The 20,420-nt window shown below is 44.0% G+C and overlaps 1 protein-coding gene across 3 annotated transcripts in view; it reads right to left on the bottom strand.

Annotated features, from left to right (window-relative positions):
- Window positions 1–20,420, bottom strand: part of FYN (FYN proto-oncogene, Src family tyrosine kinase) — a 214,668-nt gene that overhangs the window by 178,708 nt on the left and 15,540 nt on the right. For all 3 annotated transcript variants that reach the window (XM_052646076.1, XM_052646078.1, XM_052646079.1), the window contains exon 2: window positions 7,414–7,453. The gene's annotated coding sequence lies outside the window, so the exon portion shown is untranslated. The remainder of the gene's footprint in view (window positions 1–7,413; window positions 7,454–20,420) is intronic.

Here is a 20,420-nt window from a genome sequence, read left to right as displayed (position 1 = left end):
TCTGATGAGCAGCGGCTTGAGGGCCGGCAGGGACACACTGGAAGAAGGGCTGACGACAGTGGCTGCTCATCCCATTCCGCTCCTTGTCTCTGCGACCCTGTCTCTGTAGCCCGTTTCTCTCTCAGACTGGAAGATCTGATTTCCTAGGCGCTCCCCTGCTCTCAGAGCCCCTAATTCTTCACTCTCCCATTAATCCCCATCTCAGAATGAAGACAGGCCTGGTCTTGCCTTTTCTGAGTGAGGCCTGGGAGACAAGGTTGGCTCCTGGGTCTTCCAAGTGGTCCCTTCCAGGATGATCAAATTCACTCAAGTAACTTGCAAAATAAATGGTGACAGGCTTTATGTTTCAGGAAATGAAAAACACAGAAATTCCCCCAAGAGAAGGTGTGAGAGGCAGAAAAATGTCTCCCCCTCTCTAAGCTATTCCCTTCCTAATTCCTGCAATCTGTGAATATGGTCTGACATGAAATGCTGTGATATGATAAAGCTAAGAATGTCCACAGGAGGAGATGATTCTAGATTATCCAGCAGGTGCTCAAAGCTGTCACAGGCATCCTTATAAGAGGGATGCAGAGGGAGATAGGACGGAGATGCAGGGAAGAAGGTAGCCTGAAGGCAGAGGCAGGGACTGGAGAGATGCGGCCACAAGTCACAGAGCATCTGGAGCCCCCAAACACTGGGAAAGAAGAGACAAGTAACCAATTCTCCCCCAAGAATCTCCTCCGAGATTCTCCCCCAACAACGAAAGCCTCTGAAAGGCATGTATTCCTGCTGATACCTTAACACTGGACTCAGACTCCAAAAGCATGAGAAACCAAACCTCTGTTGTTTTAAGACACCATGTTTGTACTCATTTGTGATGACAGTCACAGAAACTAAAAGGAAGGTTTTCTGATTAGTTAAATTTTGCTGTGTGTGTTCAAGGGAGAAGTTTGAATTTGTATGTGTTTTTATGGCCTCTTCCAAATCAGACTTAGAACAAGGATGGCTCCGCTTTTAAAAGTGTTTGGGGACAGTGATAAAAGGCATCTTTTAAGCCATTCTGAGTGCACATTTTACTAATAATCTCTGCTTCACACACAAATTCAGCAGACATTAAGTCCAAGCAGGGTAGACAACCAGATGGTTTAACCTCCACCCAGCAGGCCTCTTCACTCCTATGGAAGAGATGATCCAGCAATCTGCCTGCACACATGGGAGGAGAGAGCCTCCAGTGTAGGTGGGATCGTGTCTTGATTCTCTATTGTGATGTGGGCAGCATTTCTCCCCACCCTCACCTGGCAACATCCAGCCTTCGGAGAATGATGAATGCTACTGAGATGAGCAATACAACAGCATGATCCCCCAGCCTAGGAACTGGCCTAGAAAGAGGAGGAAGGTCCCGCAGGCCTGCCCAGACTCCCACCACCACCACCTCTCCAAGTCAGCTCCCATGCTGTCACCCAGGGGCCTGCCTGGTGGCACCAGGTCAGGGTGCAGGACACGGTCCCCATTTTGAGTTTTCAACATCTCCCTGATAAAAACATCATTACTATTTTAAAAACCACACCATAAGGGAGAAAGTCCTTTTAAAATCAAGGAAGGGAAATTGAAAGGTACATATAAAACTACCAGTTTGATGACATGAGGCCGATGATGATTCATTTGTCTTCTGCTCAAGAGAACCTCAGGACAGAACCTCCAACACGGAGCGGAAAGAGACCAAGACCCAATTTAGATATTGCTGCTTCCAAGATTCAAGTCCTCGGGGAAATCACTTCATTTCTGTTGAGCTTCATTTTCCTCACATACAAAACAGGACAAGTGAACAAGATGACATGTGGTCTACACAGTGGTTGGCCCGCCTGAGTTCATCAATGTTTGAGGAAAGGATAAATTAACTCTTCTGCATCCAGCAGCAGACAATCCATCCCAGCCTTTCAGCTCTTTCCTTGAATCACAATCTAATACTGTTACCCGCAGTTCTTCCAACTGCCATCAATATCTGCCTGAGTTTATAATATCTAGGAAGAGGGATCTCTTGCTATCTTGGAAATTTGAACTGGCAGAGGGCATGTTTTTTCTTCTTGGACAGTGGTGGTGCTTAGTTTTTACAATCTAGAGATATATGTCAAAGAAAGTTGGTCAGTTATTATGGGTGATGCATAACAACTATTTTTGGTCCAGGACTTTAAAGTTTGCTCTTCAATCTAAAACAGAATTCTGTGCAAGTTTCTTGCTCCTAAATACAGACATTCCCCCATCCCCAACCAAAAGCCATTCCTTTCTCTTGATCCCTAATCACCAGGAGAACAGGCTGTGTCAGGCTTGGCCCCCGCTAAGTGAAACAAAGGCTGGTCTTTCCCGATGCTCAGTCCCCAGTAGAATAGGTCAGTCTGTGTGTGAAGTTGGGGCAAAGGACATGGAGAATGGAAGCGAACTGGGCATCTCACAGGTCCTAATGTTGGCAGTATTCTACGCACATGAGTCAGAGGGCCTAAGGGACCCAGAGCACCTGGGGCGCCCTCCCCTCCATTCAGGAAGAGTAGCTTCTACAGACAGCAGGGCGTTATACTCATGTTGGTCCTCCTCTTCTCTCTCTCTCCCCCTTCGAGCAAGCAGCATACCCAGGGAGGCGCTAACCCCAACACCAAACCCCCGACATGCCCACGGAGACACAGCCACATGCCTTCCCACTGACCAGCATTCTTAAGCCTTTGGACATTCCATATAAGTTCTGATGATCCTCTGACCCCTGGAAATTATATTACCCCCACTAAAGGCTTCCCTGATGGCTCAGTGGTAAAGAATCTGCCTACAATGCAGGAGACGTGGGTTTGATCCCTGGATTGGGAAGATCCCCTGGAGAAAGGCATGGCAACGCACTCCAGTATTCTTGCCTGGAGAATCCAGTGAACAGAAGAGCCTGGCGGGATACAGTCCATTGGGTCACAGATTTTTCTCTTTTCAACCAGCTGTGTAGGAATCAGATATGACTTTAAAGCTTATTTTCTAATGCAGTCTTGAATTTTGAACCATTCACTGTTTAGAAAGAGATCTTTTTTTTTTTTTTTTCACAAGACAACTGGCCTCACAATAAGAATCTAGGAATTTTTTTTATCATTTCTTTTGGGACTTATTAAAACAAAAGACAGACTGAAAAATGGAGTAACTTCTATGTGCATTCTACATTTATAGATGAACACAGAACCTACTCCATTTTTCAGTAATTCACTGAGAGAAAGGAAACAACTCTAAAGCAGGAGGTAATTTTTAAATTTACTTTTCTTTCTCAAGGATGATTTTAGTTGAGGTGGCCCACCAAAGAGACAACAGTATTTTGGCCATATTTGAGGCCTAAAGGCAGCTAGCTAAGCCCTGTAAACAGCTGGAATAGCAGTAGAGGAATTTTTGGTCTCACTGACCTACAGATATAACAGGGGCCTCTCTCAAGGTAGACGCCAAAACACTTTAATCATGATGGACCAAGGCCATGTAGGGCACATGAAAATCAAACCTCTCTCCCCAGAACTTTGAGAGTAGTTATGACCAAAGAGATATTAATCACATTCATTTAAATCAAGGTTTAAATTACTAAGTAAGATGACTCAATTTTATCAGCTTTTTATTTTAAAAAGTGCATTTTTGTTTTTCTGACATAAAAACAAAATTCAGTCAGTCGGTTCAGTCGCTCAGTTGTGCCCGACTCTTTGCAACCCTATGGACTACAGCACACCAGGCTTCACTGTCTATCACCAGCTCGCAGAGTTTACCCAAACTCATGTCCATTGAGTTGGTGATGCCATCCAACCATCTCATCCTCTGTCGTCCCCTTCTCCTCCCGCCTTCAATCTTTCCCAGCAAATGACATATTCTTTAAAATTCACTTGAGGATGGGTTTCACTTTTAGAAGACACACCTTATATATTTAAATCAGTGATTTATGGAAACTATACTCAGAAGTATATTCCTCAATAATTCTATAAGATTCTGCGGAAAAAATAAAGTTTAATGTTTCCCTTGTGTTCTTACTGCTCCTCCCTTTAGACTTGCTTTACTTGCCCAGATGACTTCATTCTAAGAATTATTTATTCGTTTGTCTGCTTGAAACTGTACTTTTGAGGATAGGGAATGATCATCCTATCTCCATATAATGCTATTAACAAGCATGATTTCCACAGATAAAACCCATAGCTGGAGAAGAGAAACATGATTTCTGGGGTATACAATAAAGTTTTTAACTTTTCTACCTACCAAGGTAGCTTTCATTGGGTCTCATTACCCCTCAATTTGGTCATGTGGCATTCAGCACCTTAAGAAGGCATACTAGGTGCAGGCTCTCGGCTTCGTACATGAAGAATTCACACCGAAGGCTACATTCCAGCAGGAAACAGATATAGATGGCTATTGTACAAGTAACTATGCCTCCAGCCAGACTGGGAGTCAAGGAAGACCTCTCTAGAAAGTAACATTGCTTTTTCACTACTTACTCATAAAACTTTTAAAAAGGAGATAACACAAATATACTGTCTCAAGAGTCAAATTCATAGAATTGGAAGTATATCGGTAGATGTCAGAGGGATGGAGGTGAGGTGGGGAGAGAGGATGGGGAGTTAGTGTTTAATGGGAACAGAGTTCATTTTAGGAAGGTGAAAAATTTAGGAGTGGATTATGGTGAGAGTTGTACTTAGTGCCACTGAACTATATAGTTAAACATGGTTAAAATAGTAATGTTTTGTATTATGTGACTTTTATCACAATAGAAAATATTAAAAGATACATTGAACACTATATCAATTCCAAGGTAAGATGGGGCATGGGAAAGAGAAGGCTTGGGACTGGATAAGTATGACTAGAATCCTTGCTACTACTATGGTGCCTTAAGCAACTCATGGTAAGGGACATGGTCACCTCACAAGACTGCTATAATGGTGAAGTGCGGCATACATAAAAAGCACTCAGTATGTAGTAGAAATCCAGTAAACTACAATAATAATAGAATGTATGCTGATGTATCTCTGAGCTTCGACATGTCAAAACAAAGCTAATTTTCCTTTCCTAGTTCTATCCTTACAAAAATGTTCAACTAAAAGAGAAAACTCAAAAATCCCTTAGGAAACAAAGACATTCTGATATCAGTGAATTTTTTTTCACTTGGGTTGGCTAACAGGTATCATTTATTTAAACAATGGAGGTACACCCTGTACTAGATTCTTCCTGGCAGGTATATAAACACAGGCAAAAAGATTATTTGGCATATCTGTACTCAATAGCCTTCTCTGAGCATTAGAAAAAGATTCTGGAATAGAAGCTTTTGAATCAGAGCTTTTAAAATAGTGAACTCCCCTCTGGTGGTTAAGTGTTTTTCAGGTCACTAACTACTTGACTGAGAGGGTGTGGGCAGAACCCTTCAGAGGAGCCCAGACTCACTCAGCTCAAGAAGCATTTCCCACCCCAGGTTTAGCTTCTTTCAGTCTAAATTCCCTCAGTACCAACAAACATCCAATGCCCAAAACAGGGTCAGTCACACAGTTCATCCCACTGTTAGACACATCTTGCTGTTAGTACAATCCATCAGGCTCCACCTGTAAGGAGCTCCCAGCCCATGGCCAGTCTTATTAAGTCTTCTTTACACTGTGGCCAACAACCATTTTTCCTTTCTGATACAAGGCTCAAGTTAGAAAACAACAATTAAAAAATATGTTTCGTGTTTTTAACTTAAAAAATGAAGAATTCTACTTGGTCCTGGAAAAGGAATTTTCCCTCTACTGATGAGAAAAATCAGGCTCAGAAAGGAAAAAAGATTTGCCTAAGATCTTAGAGCATGTGAACAGCAGAGCTGAAGCAAGAATTTAATTCATTCCACTCGGGGCTCCCCACTCCGTTTGCCAAGCCCTCTGGTCTGTCTGTGAGCTTGCACAGACAGATGCACCCCATCCATGAGCTGGATCCCCCTGCCTTGTGTTTGTGGGATTCACTGTGGCCTGGGCTGCATGAGGCCAGGCATGCTCTGTAGCCTGGAGCATCACCAGGCACTTGGGCCCTCTCCCCACCTCCATCTCTGCTGGGTGTTCTGCTGTTCTGTGCTATGCCACCCTGGGGTGGCTCCTGACACCCAGAGACTCTGGCTGCTGGGGGTCTAGCCTGGCCCAAGAGGGCCACAGGGTTCATCCCCACAGGGATGTCCCTCCTGACTTCTGGCCTCCACAGTCAAGATCTAACCCATGGGGTTTCTACAAAGGGTCCCACCTACTGGCCCTGACTAGAGCCTTTTTACTTCCTTGAGTCCCTTGGTTTGTGTGAGCTAAAAAGGCCAGGTTGAAAGGAGACCACAGATCATTCTGCAGAAGCTGGGGAGTTTGCATGGGGTCAAAGATCAGGGGTTGCTCATAACTGTTCTCAAACAAGGCTTCAAGAGAGTTGTATTTCCTCAACTCAAAAATAAAAGTGCACTGTCTGCAGACAGAATGGCTCTAGTTTAGGAAAAGAACCTCTTTTGCACATAAATTCAAAATAAGAAATAACATCCAAGTCATTTGAGAATGATGAGATGGCAGTCCCCGACTGACCAGGGATCCAATAAAAGATTACACTCAAGGCCATGTGACTGCTCGGTGGAGTCTGGGGCACTGAAGGATCCTGTAGCTGGCTGGTGAGACCTGTGTAAGTCCAGCCTTTGCTGGGAACCCAAGGGGCCTGGGAGGCAAGGGAAGCACAGGCAGAAAAGACTCACCCAGTCTGCAGAAAGAATGAACACATGGTTCCTTCACACGCCCCCTCCTTCCAGCAGCTTCTCTGGATCCCAGCCCTCAGCTGGAGATTCCAGAACCCTTTTTGCACAGCTCTATCAGATTGTGCAATAATTATCTGTGTATTGTCTTTCACATTCATTTTTGTCTCGGCAGAGTCCAGCAAGGTGTCCAGCACCCAATGGGCACCAAAACAATGTTAAGCGAATGAAAGCATGACCTGTCACACAGTGGCTGCAATTTGAAGGTACAACTAGGGCAACGGTAAACAGCAGCCATCTGAGAGTAGAGGAAAACCCAACAATGAATGAACCTTCCCTTAACCAGTCTTAACCAGAAGTTGGAAGGCTGCTCATCCCCCACCAGCCCTTGAAGACTCAGCAGCCACAGGACAGCTGTTCTGTTCTATTTCTGGGCTGGGGAGACGTATCTTAGAGCTAAAACATATGTTCCCATAATTTTCAAAATTGAATGTTACAAACAAGGGGAGAGGGGCAAGTAGCAGGTTCACCTAAGTAAGCTAAGGCTTTCTATATCATACATCAGCTCCACCTCCCATTCAACCTCTTTCTCAGAAATCCATGGGCTCAGTCACAATTCCAAGTCCAAAGTGAACCTAATCCTGGTGGACAACCCTTTCTAATTTACAAGGCACGTGCTTTTAGTGCAAAACTTGCCAACTTACTTTTTCCACGTCTAGATCAGCATCCTGCTTCTTCAAAAAACTGCAGAAGAAAAAAAAAAAATTACAAGGGAACTGAGCATTCTTCACGTGTAAACCACCAACAAAGCACCACCATCAAATGTTCATTTGCTGCAGACAATCGATTTGCCCACAATTTTTTTTTTTCTTGTTCACACAATTGTTGTGAAGTCACAGTTGCCACAAACACCTGCCTGCAACTGCAAAGACCTGGGCCTGTAAAACCAAAGGAAGCCAGCATGAGATCTTAAGTTTCCAGAACCAGGAAAAATAGGGATGGAGATCTTGAGTATGTACATGCATGCGCACACACACACACACACACACACACACACACACACTCCTTTTTCAGAGTGCCTATAAGCCATCCATAGCTGGGACATGTTAAAAATGTGTCCCCGAGGTCTTGTTCAACACACCTCTTGGCTTAAGCCTCCCCTTAGTCCCAAGACCCTATCTGCCCCACTTCCTGTCTGACTGTGGGCAAGCCTCACTGTCGAAACAGGCTTCTTGGCATGGGCCTGCTTTCCCATCAGCTTGGGAGACCCTCTCCAAGAGGCTTTGCCAACCCAGCAGCCTGCACAACTTGTGCATGGAAACCTAGTCCCGAGATCACCTTAGAACCTGTGTTAAGTCCTGCAGGCAGCTGATGCTGACTGAAGGCAACCATGCCCACTTCACATGAATCTTTAAAATGCCAGGATCAGGCCCTCCAGATTTCTCACGCTCTCTGTCTGCTGCCACTTAGTCACTCAGTCGTGTCTGACTCTTTGCGACCCCATGAACTGCAGTCCACCAGGCTCCTCTGTCCATGGGGATTCTCCAGGCAAGAATACTGGAGCGGGTAGCCTGTGCCTTCTCCAGGGGATCTCTCTGACCCAGGAATCATACCGGGGTCTCCTGCATTGCAGGTGAATTCTTTACCAGTACTCTGCCTACAACCTGCCAATACTGTATTCCAATACCTCATTTATTCTTTGTGATTCTAGCTGCTTGAACAAAGCTTCTGTTTTAATAAGGTGCCTAAAAAGAACAATAAAAATAGTTGAATGGAATTATGTTGACAACAATATGTCAGGGTAGAAAGTAAAAGGTTTGAAAAATCTGCGGGAAAAAAAAAGCAGAAACAATTTTTCCTATCTTAGTAGAGACTCAAACTTGCTTTTAGTATGATTCTTAACATCTTTCTTTCTGGCCCATGGTTTAAAATACCCCCATCATAAATTATCAACCCCATCAAAACCATCCCCTCTTCATACACACACAAGAGAATTTTTACACTATTTGGAAGACTACATAATTAACAGTCACATCTTTGTTTTGTTTAATCAAAGATGACTCAGAATGAAGGGAAGAAAAAATGACCATGGGGAAGAGAATTAGAAACTGATATATTGTCTTCTGCAGATGAGCATTCAAATCATGAACTCACTGCAGACACGCAAGAGAAGCAGCGCAGAGGCTGGAGGGAGAGAATGTGCTAATGAGCTCGCCACAGCCCGTGCCTGGGCAACCCACAGCCCCATCTCTTCCTGGCTTCTGAGACACGCTGTCTTATGCTACCAAACGCCACTAGGCAATACATGCCTTCTATTCTGGCTCTCCCACTGGGGATCTAGACAGTGTTGAGCTGTTAAAGAAAAAGGAATTCTCTCTCTCTAGAAATTTCAACTGGCCTCTCTATAACCTGCAAAGAGTCAGTCAGTACTATAAGAACTTTCCACCAAAGGGAACATCTATCTATACTGAGAAGACTGACGTCCATTCTGAAATACTTACAAAGAGGTTTAGGAAGGCCGTCATTCTGATATATGGACTTCCCAGGTGGTGCTAGGGGTAAAGAACTTGCCTGCCAAAGCAGGAGACCTAAGAGACGAGCGTTTGATCCCTGGGTTGGGAAGATCCCCTGCAGAAAGGAATGGCAACCCACTCCAATATTCTTGCCTGGAGAATCTCATGGACAGAGGAGCCTGGTGGGCTACAGTCCATGGGGTTGCAAACAGGTGGACAAAACTGAAGCGACTCAGCAGCAACAGCAGCAGCATTCTGATATATAAAGTAGAATGTTCTAATTTGCCAGGTGACGGCTGCCTTCATCTGCCACAGAAAGAGCAGGTGAGGAATCATTACCCTCATCCAAAGCAGTGAGGAAACTTGGCCTCTCCCATGTACACAGCACAATAGCAACCTCAGAGGGTACCAAGTTCAGCAACATGCTCTGGAAGAATGAGCCTTCACTCCATGGCTCTTTAACAATCAGTACTAAAAGGAAAACTGAAAACCCACTTGCAGCTGCTGGCTCACTACTACACAAAGAATCTTATCCATACGTACATACATGCAGCATCATCCAATTTCTTTTTCAGGGTTACCTAAACAGACGGAGTTAATTAACAAAGACAATACATATATGCACAATCCCGCAGCCAGAAACCAGAAGGATGTCAGAGCGTCAACTTCAAAGACTCACAGCAAGCACACACGGCCTGAGATATTTTTAGGCACCAGCTCCATTGTTTCAAAGAGAATACGGGTGGATGAAATAGAATTGCCTGAAAGTAAAATTCATACGGCAACCCATCTTGAATGAAGAGTAGCTTTAGCTTTTTAAAAACCAGTTATACCGTTCTTAAATAAAGGCTGTTTCTGAAAAGTAGAGAACAAATAAATTTTGATCATCAAATACTTGGATGAAATAGAGGTAATATTTTATTTCAATGACTCCTGTATTTAAAAAGGGCTTCCCTGGTAACTCAGATGGTAAAGAATCTGCCTGCAATGCAAGAGACTCGGGCTCAGTCCCTGGGTAGGGAAGATCCCCTGGAGAAGGAAATGGCAACCCATCCAACATTCTTGCCTGGGGAATTACATGGACAGAGGAGTCTGGCGGCCTATAGTCCAGGGAGTCGCAGAGTCGGACAGGACTGAGCGACTAACACTTTCACATTCACATTAAAAAAACGGACCAATTATTCACCTTTCAGCTTATTTGCTCAATCGTGTCTGACTCTTTGCGACCCTATGGGCCGTAGCCTGCCAGGCTCCTCTGTCCATGGAATTCTCCAGGCAAGAATATTGGAGTGGGTTGCCATTCCCTTCTCTAGGGGATCTTCCTAACCCAGGGATCGAACCCAGGTCTCCAGCATTGTAGGCAGATTCTTTACCATCTGAGCCACTAGGGAAGCCCAAATAGTTGACTATTTCCATATAAATAGTTGACTATTTCCATATAAATAGTTGACTATTTCCATATTTCTATATAAAAGCCCCTAGTCGTGGGCTTGTGGGCATTAGGGCATGGTCCATGCTTTTGTTCTTCCTGCTGAAGTAGTACTGATACTTTGTTTGAGAACATGACTGAAGTGACCCAGATTCCCCCAGTGGAAAAGGCAGATCCATAAATGCTGCAAATGTGTGATCAACTGCAGGAAGGGAAGCTGAAGGATGAGCTTCAGCTGGACCCAAAATGAATCCTCCCCACTCTCTAGATCAGCTCAAGTCCTCCATCATTGGGGGAATACACAAAGATTTTTCTTTTTAGAGGAAACTCCAAAAATAATACTGAGAAGCCCTCAACTTTGAGCTCCTTCTTGATAGAGCCACCCCCACCCCACCCCTCCTGCTCTCCTATTTCAGATGCCAGGGGACCTCTCCCATGGGCACCCACCATATACCCTGTGAGAGGACAGTGCCAGCAGAGGAATACCCTGACCTGGCAAAGGGACACTGGCCACATGTTTGGAGAATGGCAAGAGGCTGGACAGTGCGGTGGGTGCAGACAGTGGGAGGCTAGAGGGAGAAAGGTGGGAAGCTAAGGCAGAGGCCAGGTGGTGAGAGACAGGTGTACGCCAGTTTAGAAGTCGGGCAGTGAGGGGCACACATCTGCACCCACCAGTATCTTTTCAACCCGCCTCTCTCTCAGGAAAGGGTAGAAAAACAGATAGAGGCCCCAGCATATTCCTGGCCCTGGACTAAGGATCCTCATTCCAGTCTCACTCACTCTGCTGGGTAAGTAGCACCCTCTCCCGATTGGCCTTCAGGGCCCAGGACAGAACCACCTTTCCACTCCTGTTTCCCTCTGGCCCCACTTCTATGAAGAATTGGATTTCCTCTCCTCCGTGTGCCTATAGCACTTCAGGTAGGACTGGTCCCTGCCTCTCCAATGGAACACCAGCTTGTCTGTGGCCAGAATGGCAGTGAGCAAGTACTGTGCTGGCAACACAAAGGGGACCTGTGCCACCTCTGTGGATGGAGGTGTGAAGGGTGGAGAGCTGAACACAGAAATGAAGGAAATGAAACTGCACTGAATCAGGCTGACCTGCCACCTCCTGCACGTAGGAGCGGGGAGGGTGCTGGGGAAGGAAGGGAGTTATAAATCCAGGGTGCACCCACATGCCACATACACCCATGTACCCAGAAGATGACCTGTTTTTTAAATTTAGTCCCATGTCTTTAGCTATAAATAAGTGACAAAGATCCAATCTGAAGATTCAGCTGTTACTTTTAATGTTACCCAGTGTTTCCTTTTTACTTGAAAAATGTGATCGAGAAACCAAGATTCAATACATTAGAATCATAATCACGTCTTGACTAAGACATGATGTAAGGAAGGGGCATGATATAGCCAAGATTTAAATTATGGCTTGGACTTTTGTTTGATTATTTTAAGAAATGGAAGATCGAGAGAGAAATGAGGTATACTTTTCTCTTGCCACAGAATCTCCTCTATTCCCAATTCAACCCTTTTCACTACTTGCAAAAGACTTAAAATATTTATTGACCTGCCAAAAAACATCTGCACGTTACTAGACACGTCTCCACATATTCACGTCTGAATGGCTTCTTTCTGCTCCAACGATCACAGCTCTATTCAATCAGAACTCAAGTGAGAACTCAGAGCTGTACGTGGTGTGATGTCAGTGGCCACCAAGGATAAAATGGCCATTTGATAGCAGCTTCCATATCAAGCGTGTCAGCAGGGGCACTGTTCCTTCGGTTATTCTTAACTTAGGATCCAAGGCACAAAAAAGACCAGGCAGGGCCAGACTCTGCCACAATTCCAAAGAAAGCTGAGACACATACAGAGTGCACACAGAAGCGCCTCAATGTTCTCTGGCAAGGGGGCAGTCCCTGGCTCCCTGCCTGCAACCCAGGAACAGGCCCACTCTCTCAGTGGGCACCCAGGGCCTCCACAGCTGCACGCAGACACGCAGGGCACCCTGCTCCGCTGTGCAGCCCCCAGCTGGGGCTGGCCCCAGGACAGGACCCTGCTCAGACAAGGCCTTTCGTTGTGGGGTATTCCTCATTACCCCGTTTCCCCAGGAAAAAAAAAAATTCTCCCCCCCTGGCCATTCCTTCTAGTCCCAGACAAGCTCATCCTCCTCCTGTGTCTTCCTGTACACATGAACCTTCTAAGAAGGTTTGAGGCGGTGGCACCTGCACCTCTTCTCCCATCTTACCCACCCCTAGAAAGGGCATAGTGATGAGTACATGTTCAAAGAGGTGAGGGGCATAGGGCAGTGAAGAGCTTGGGGACAAGTAGACGCCACCCTTAAGGGTGTCCTCAGCTCCCTGAAATCAAGGGGACCCAGAAGGAATTCAAAGGAAAAGGCGAGTCTGGGAGAGGACAGCAAAAGTGGCCGGGGACACCCTTGAGCCTCCTACATTGGGAAGATATCACGGGCCTTGGCCAATGCCAGACACAATGGGCTACTGCCCCCTTCTTATTTCTTTTATATAAATATTCACTCACCTCACTGAAAAATCTAGAAACTCTGGGGTCACTGTTATGATGTGGGAGCTTTCCCCCTCTTGCCTATGTTTCTATGCACACAGAAATGTTAACACTAGTGGAGCACTGCCATCTTGCCCATCACAACCAACAGCACATACAGCCTTCGGAGAGAAACAGAAGGGGAAGGCCCCCCCAAATATGAACAATGTGCCTAGTACCATTAACCACAGGCTCTACTGCAAGCAGTAAGGTGCAAAGCATAGACTCTGCTTCCTAATGATCCCTCTCACCACTAACTACGAATTACACTCCAACACACAGAATTTTGGTACACAGCCAGGGAGGAAGTAGTTGGCTTGGAAACCAAGTTCTGCTCCTAGCTCTGCTATTTATTTGCTTTGTGATTGGGCAAAAGGAGAAGGTACAGCAACAGTCACATATTAAACAACCCATAGCAGCCAGGCAGGTAAAAGGAATGAATGGAGCATGTGAGATGGGGCTGGGGTGAGCGGAAGAACCCTGCTCCATTCCAAGAGGACAGCTGCAATGCTGCCTGGGCAGGCTGTTGTCAGGACGGAAGGCAGGCTTGGCCAGACCTCCCTGTGTTTTTTTTTTTTCCTGAGAAGCTGGAAATCTCAGTTTTTATATAAAAGTGCTCAATTTTTAAATGTTGGTTTGTATTTTTTAAATGCACCATGTGGTCCAACAAAAGATAAATGAGGGTATCATCCCGCATCCATCCCAGAGACTGGTTTGCTATCTTTCTAAGTCATGAGAGCGTTCCCTTGGCTTCTTTTTCTGTTAAATAGGAAACTGACTGCTATCTGCCCACCATTTGGGGTTTACTTAAGAGCATTTTGTTATCATATAACAAAAAATCCAAGTATATTCAGGCGCACAAAGCAGGGTAACCCAATCCCTTACTTTTTTAAAACTAGGTTTACACAAAGGCTCCCACATGGGGCTTGATGCTTTGTGGAATTATTTGAAATGTATACTTATAACCCCTGAAGGTCAAATGATAAAAGCATCTGCCTGCAATGCAGAAGACCCAGGTTTGATACCTGGGTTGAGAAAATCCCTTCGAGAAGGAAATGGCAACCCACTCCAGGGTCCTCGCCTGGAAAATCCCATGGATGGAGGAGCCTGGTGGGCTACAGTTTATGGGGTTGCAAAGTGTCAGGCATAACTGAGTGACTAACAGTCAGTCATACTTACATTTACATGTTAGCTTCTGAAAAATTCAAGAGCTAAATTGTAATAACCTTAGAGGATGAGAGGTGAGTAACTGGAGCAAGTAGTGGGGTAAAATCTTGCTTGGAATGACTTTGATTATTTTTTTTAACAGATGCCATGTGGAGACAGGTAGTGGAGACAGCCCTCCACAGAGGCTCTGTCATTAAGGGCAGCAGAGATGTAAGGTGGCTACCACAGGAGAACTCGAGGTGAAGATGAAGTTTCACCATTTAAAAATGGGTGAAATTACAAAGGTTGTATGTTAATGGAACGAACAACATGTTAAAGCAAACAGACAAGCAAGGAAAAAAAAAAATCCAAGTACTAAATAAAGAAACTGTGTCAGCAGAATACTAGATAATATTGGGTATAGTAAACATTTTACTACTAAGAGCTAAGAAACCAGGATCTACTGACACAGGTTTTCCTAAACAAGAAGTCAGAAAAAAAAAATCTTTACTACAACACACATTGTCCCACATTTTACACTGTGCCATTTCTGTATTTGTCCTTTTTAGCCTACTTCTAGTAGAGTCTCTCTCTTTGCTAAAATACATTAGTTGCCATGGAAACGATGTCATAGTGTGTAAAACCGTTTACTGTCCTTGGAAAGGCATTCATGATGAAACTGAACGGCAGCATGTTTTAAAAAGAGATCCAACAGAAAGCAGTCATGTAAGAACACGGATCTCAAAATCGTGATTTCCACCACCACCATCATGTGGCCCCGTTTTCCCCAAATCAATCAGAAAAGCACCTTTCCTTGCCACATACACCAAGTATACAACAAACAAAATTTCTGGCCTAATGCTGGAGGAAACAATAGACGCACTAGAGTTCACACTTTTCTCCCTGGGTTGGGAGACTGAGAATCAGAACGGTTTGTAGGCATCATAACACCTCTGATGGTGGAGAAGGAGGATGTAGTCCTGTTACATTCTGCTGTTCAACTCTGTTATCAGAGATAGAAATAATATTTAGGATGTAGAGATTTAGACTTGCATTCCTTATTCCCATGGATTAGCAAGACACTTCCTCTGTTTTCCTTTCATCGACTCAAATCATATTCACTCCTTCAAGAAAGTGTATTGAGTGGCTCTCATGAACCGCCCTGGCGAAGAGAATAGACAGGCAAGGTATGTGGTACCTGGAAGCTTAAAATCTACAGGGCCAGCTGGGTGGGTGGATGCTTAAGAGGCTCCCTGGGCTACGGTGAAGAGTTCAACTATTCCAGCTCAAGAGGACAATACTGAAGGGTGTTACCCAGCAATGTGTTCTCACAAGGACTTTAAAAAAAGCTCACTCAGCAGTGGGATTGGAAGCCAGCAATATAGGAGGGCAGAGCAGCAGGCTTATCAGAACAGTCTGGCCAAAAGAGGACAGTATGAAACAGACAGACAAATGTGATCTCTGACTAGGGTGACTTGCAGTGGTTTAGTCGCTCAGTTGTGTCCAACTCTTTGCGACCCCATGGACTGTAGCCCACCAGGCTCCTCTGTTCATGGGATTTCCCAGGCAAGAATATTGGAGTGGGTTGCCATATCCTTCTCCAGGGGATCTTCCCGACCCAGGGATCGAACCTAGGTCTTCTGCTCTGTAGGTGGTCTCCTGCAATGCAGGCAGACTCTTCACTGACTGAACCACCAGGAAGCCTGGGTGACCTTAGGTCCTGGCTTATCTGTGAAAGCACCAGATTATACCCATTGCCCCTGCAGCCCATCAGATGAAGCTTTGTCCAGATGTTTCACTTGTTTAAACCAAGGACTGCTGTCAAGAGTTGCATTAAAAGGCACCAAGATTGGGTTTGGTACCTTCCACTTTGGTGGCGCAGTGGTAAAGAATCCACCTGCCAATGCAGGAGACCCAGAAGATACAGGTTCAATCCTTGGGTCAGGAAGATCCCCTGAACTAGGAAATGGCAACTCACTCCAGTATTCTTGCCTGGAAAATCCCATGGACAGAAGAGCCTGGCAGGCTGCAATCCATGGGGTCGCAAAGAATCAGATGTGACTGAGCACACAGCCTCCACTTTGCTCTTCCAGCTTCAGCCATGGTCTTGCCTCCTAGACGATTGCATGGGGAAGAGAATTTCCATCCGACCATGTGATTAAGTCGGAATGGTAACCAATGACAATCCATCTGTTTTCCTGTCCTTTTCCAGTCTTGGCTGCAGTAAATACCTCTCTTTCGAGGAAAACAGGTAGGATGCTCACCAATAAAATAAAGAGCACTGGACATGAGCAGCCAGAGCAGCTAACTCCTTGCATTCTCTCCTGGCAGACCCCTCCACACACCGGATGCACTGGCCAGCTGTGCTAACCCACGCTGTGGCCAGAGATGCACAAAACACCGGTCAGAAGCGTCCATGGGAAACAGAAAATTACAGGTTAGGTGTGCATGAAATATTTGCAGGAAACAGACCTTTTCAAAAATGATGTGAATGTGCTCATGACAGTGTTTTTGTCATTTACTGATTGCTATTCCATTTTACTTTGCAATAGCCCCTTCAGCAACAATGGGCTGAAAAAGAAAAAAAAAATGAAAAATTACCACATTTTTGCTTTTTTAGGAAAGTTGATGATGAATGTGAGCTCGCACAAAATGTTCTCTGGTATTATCTAGCATGGGAGCCTCACTGATATTATTCACTCTGTAAGTCTGTATATACTAATACAATATACTGATGCTAAGGAAGCATCAGTAGCTACTGCAAATATTAACATAACAGTTATTGTAATAAGACTGTGCCCAAGGATGACAATTTAACACAGACAGCTATGGAAGGCTCATTGATAGCACTCTAGGAAGCATGACTTTTCCTTTGGATCAAATGACTGCTATTCTATGTTGATTCTGCTTATTTTTGAGTTCAGTTTTTTTTTGGTGCACATTGGAAAAGTGAAGTGATACCTTTAACTTATTGGTTTCATTAGCAGAAGAAAAAAACCATACAAATGATTCCGGTTGTAAGTTAGTATTAACAGGTGTTTTAAACAGAAAATCCATTAATTTCAATTATGGTTTTATTCTTTGCCCCCATCTATTTCCTGGGATCAAAATAAAGCTTGCAAAAGTTCATTCTGTCACAGGTGGAATATCTCATGCTAGTGTGAATACAACTGTTAATTGGTCAAAAGTTTAACACAAGATGAAGTTGTTTTTGCAGAATACACATTTTGTGATGCTATAAATAATTGTCCTTACTAAATCAAGAAACCTATGGGCAGAAAGTTATTTGAAGTGGGTATGGCATACACCTAATTCATAACTGCATTCATCAAGTGGCTATATCCTAACAAACTGCAATTGCTACATCTACAGAGTCTCTTGCAAACAGAAAAACTGAACTATGAAATTTTTGTGATCAAGTGTTTCTGTGAATACAAAAAACACTGTGGCATTGTAAGTACACATCTTCTATTTTGCTGCCTGTCACCATCAACTAGGGTTTAGGAATGTTTGAGAAATGATTCTCTAAATCAGCCTAAGTGTGTTGTGATGGTATGTGGATGAATGCTGTGAAGTTGGGGTGTGTTCTGTTCCAAAACAGTTGGAAATCTTTGCTCAAAGTAGGGAATGAAGTGCCAAAACATTTCAGATTTTAAAAAGCGTTTAACCAAGTGCAGTTACTGAAAACAAGGCTTACAAATAGGAAGATGTTAAAATTTATCCCAACAAGAGCAAAGGAAGGCACTAACCACATTAGAGAAGTCAGTATCCAAGTTTTAATTCTAAAATAGGGTTACAGATGTTTTGGAGCATCTAAACTTGTGGCAATATTTTGATGATGTTCCTGGTTTTAATCAGATACATTTATATTCTGTACTACAATGGAGTGAAATTAGGAATGATCTATGATTCTGTGTCATCTAAATGTGATAAAGCATTTAAAAGTACCATAGAGGAATTTATTTTCATGAGTTTTGCCTTATAACAAATATTTATTGATGATAAGAATCCTGAATGGGGATAAAAGACTTGTGAAAATATTTGGGCTAAATATGTACACTTTTCATGCTATTTTGAGAAAAGCCTCCATTTAGCAGAATTTGCTCTGAGCTTATGTGCATCTGTAGAAAATGCTATTTTCTGTTAAAAATATTATGTATACATAAATGCCAATTGAAGATAGCAACAGTTTCAAATATTAACTATAAAACACAACTTTAAAGGATATTGCCAGGCCCTTCTCCAGGAAATCTTTCTGACCCAGGGATCAAACCCATGTCTCCTGCACTGGCAAGCATATTCTTTACCACTGTGCCACCTGGGAAGCCTCATGTACCAAGAATAGTTACTGTCTTATGTTCTTTTAGTTGTTTATATAAACGATATAAAAAGTTTTTTTTTTCTTCTCTAACATCTGGGACGTTTTTAATTTTTAAAAATTCTATTTTGAGATTTTGAAGGGAACTATTTCATAGGTCAAAAATATTATGGAAATGGTATCAGTTAATCAACATTTTTTGAAGTTCTATAATTTAACTATTTTAGTGACTCCTGTCAAAAAGTGGTTATAGTTCCCCATCGCTTGCTCCCTTGGCTATGCCTGACAGATGAGGGAAATGTGAGAAGTATTTATATGTCACCATAATTTTCGAGTAGGAAAATACATAAGCAGCATCTTAACAGGCAACTTCCCACCTCACTCCGCCCCACCAAACATATGCTTTTTAAAGCGAGACTAAAGCTTTCCCTTCCAAAATTACTAGGCATTTCAAGAAACAGCAGGTTTTAAAACATCTTCTTAAATGCAGCATCATCCTCCCATGAATGTCAAAGAGAGATTAAAATGTATTTAAAAAGAGCTAACTGGTCCCCCCCCCACCTCACTTGAGTGTTCTGATAACTACTTATGAATTATACTTGGAAATGAATCCCTTTATAAACTCATGCTTTATTTAGTACATGAGGATTGAATAAAAATGAAGAGCTTCTCCCATTATAGTCAGTCAGAGAGTGTAATTTCCAGTATTCACCTTGATACCTTTAAGATATGAAGGATCACACCCAGTAAAAACGATCTTCTAGTCTCCAGCATCACAGCCGAGTTCATGAGAGAAAAGCCTGAAATTCTAATACTTCCCACTGACCTGACTTCATGGCAACCAAGGACCCTGAGAAGAAGTGTCACTAGTTAAAACCATGGAAAGTCCAAATCTTCACTAAAACTTTGGAATACCCAGTGGACAACTCTGATTGTCCTTGAGAGCACAGATTTTTCCACTTCTTGCCCAGAATGAACCAAGTACAGGTAAGCCACAATTTACACAAAGGGAAAAGTATACTACAAGATTACAAGTAGGCAAATTTCCCACCATCACCATTGTCACCATCATCACCACCATCATCCTGGTAAAACACAGCTCAAACGCAATATGCAAGGTTTGAAATCTATAATTACTACCCAGCTGTGCACATTTTTCATAGCGGATTTCAACTTGATCATGACCATTGCATTTCTGCCTACCATAGGAAAAAAAAAACCCCATCTTGCTACTGCAAGACAACTTGCCCTTCAGATTTAAAAATTTTGCTCCTTCAGGGCAATTAGTCAAATTGAGCTCATCTCAGATTGCCTCTCAGGGCTGTGCTCCTTCCCTCTCCCTCCTTCCCCAAGGGGCTGATTACAGACCCCCACATGATGGGGTGAGGACCTGGTTTCCGCCCTGCCCTCCAAGCTCTCCCTGGCCTCCCTGGGATGTCTCACCCCTTTGTTCTGTATGCTGGCCTGGTTCTGCTGATGTGATTGGTGGAAATCTGCTGCCCCAATCTTAGCCAGTCCTCAGCAGTGGGACTGACCCAGTCTATTCTGTGCCCTCATCGTCCTGACACTGGGATGCCCCAGCCCAGCTCTCACAGCACCTCCACAGCTGTCCAAGGATTGTTGGGATTTCTCCCACGCCATGTATAAGCTTTGGGAAACAGGGGGAAGGGATATCAGCTCAGGGCTGTTTCTGCCTAAATGTGCCCCAGGGCAGGGTCCACTCCACTGGGGCTTCCTTCCAGAGTTCCAGGT

The sequence above is a fragment of the Budorcas taxicolor genome, chromosome 9 (assembly GCF_023091745.1).
Source record: "Budorcas taxicolor isolate Tak-1 chromosome 9, Takin1.1, whole genome shotgun sequence".
In the NCBI taxonomy this organism is placed as follows: domain Eukaryota; kingdom Metazoa; phylum Chordata; class Mammalia; order Artiodactyla; family Bovidae; genus Budorcas; species Budorcas taxicolor.
This window is presented reverse-complemented; position numbering and strand designations above follow the sequence as displayed.